At 23.3% G+C, this 1,632-nt stretch overlaps 1 non-coding gene across 1 annotated transcript; it reads left to right on the forward strand.

The window, feature by feature from the left end:
* Positions 1-809: 809 nt before the first annotated feature.
* On the forward strand, positions 810-882 carry TRNAE-CUC (transfer RNA glutamic acid (anticodon CUC)). Its single transcript has one exon. It is a non-coding gene; the product is annotated as a tRNA-Glu (tRNA).
* The last annotated feature ends 750 nt before the right edge of the window (positions 883-1,632 follow it).

Here is a 1,632-nt window from a genome sequence, read left to right on the forward strand (position 1 = left end):
TATTTTGATCAATATACAATTACTCCCTCTGCTATCAAATATATATAAAAAATCATATATGTTGATCTAAATATAAGGAAATTCTTACTAATTTTATTTTATTTAATAATATAATTTCAAAATACCTCTTCATTTAATTTAGATTATATTTCTAAATTCTAATGTTTTTTTAATATCTAGTTCTAATGAAGGGTAATTTATTCTTAATATCTAAATTGTAATGACTTTTTTATTCTTAATATCTAGTTCTAATGTGACATATTGCAAATTTTTGGTATGAAATTTTTTATACGAAAATTATTAAGAATGATGGCTAGGGAAAAAAGAAAAGTAATGTTAAGAAGGAACAAACAAATGATAAATCAAAATGTGTCTTCTGTTTACTTTCCTTCATGTTGAGTCATTCCGTGAAAACAAATGTGCCATTATCAAATTTTACTTTCGTGAGTTAAAACTTCAATATTGTCTGTGCTTATGTCATTTGTCACCTTGTATTTAATTTTTTTTTTTTTGCACAATTACATCTGGTTTTTACATGGGGGGGAGAGAACTTCATTGTTTCCTTCTGTAAATAGCAACATGATTTGTAATTTCCCATAGGGTTATAACAACCTTTTGGTTAGTATAAATATCAATAGTATTGTTAATATAATAATTTTGCTAACAAATAGTTTAAAGATACCAATTAAGAAATTAACAAATAAAAATATATTAATTATCACATTGTTTGTTTGGCCAAAATTATTTGTGACCATTTTCATAAGGTCTATATTGTGAAATATATAATTGAAAATACCCGAAGCAGTGACTCCGTTGTAGTCTAGTTGGTTAGGATACTCGGCTCTCACCCGAGAGACCCGGGTTCAAGTCCCGGCAACGGAATTTTTTTTAATTTATTTTTTAACTTTTGAAGATGATTTATAATCGTATAATGTATGACTTCAAGTCCTCAATGTCCATGATATAGATTCTGTTTATAAAATAATAATATTCTAAATTTAAATTTTATTTTAAAATATTTGTAAAACTAAATAATTTAAAAAAATGATTATATTTAATAACATTATTCGAAATTTAAAAGATAATGTTTTACAATAATGAATGTGATTTATATTATAAAATGAATGAGTGTCTCATTTATATTTTAAAATTAATTAAGAGTTATAAAATATAATAACTTATATACTTTCTTGGTTGGTCTATGTAGGAAAATTTGATTAGTCATTTTTAATGACTTTTATTTATTTTTTCTATTTATAAAACTTCGAACATGAAATATTATATAAAACATCAGAATTCAATTGATTAATAATGACATGTTGATTAATAATTAATACATTTAAAATATAAATTTATATTTTTAATAATTAGGATAGAACTGGCTTTTTTTTATCTATTATAATCATAAATACAAAATATTTACCAAGATATTCATTCTATCAAAATATTTACCCGAATTCTAATATGCTTTTTTTTTTGTATGCATTGGGATTCTTCGTTTGGAAAACAGATTTTCTAACGTATATTTTCTTTTTTCTTTTTTTTTACACAAAGGGAAATACACGCATTTCAAAAGCAGATAGTTATTTTTTGGTAACAGGATCAAAAGCAGATTTCCCAACGTTACTCTTT

Source organism: Cajanus cajan, chromosome 3 (assembly GCF_000230855.2).
Source record: "Cajanus cajan strain Asha chromosome 3, NIPB_CcT2T_4, whole genome shotgun sequence".
NCBI lineage: Eukaryota > Viridiplantae > Streptophyta > Magnoliopsida > Fabales > Fabaceae > Cajanus > Cajanus cajan.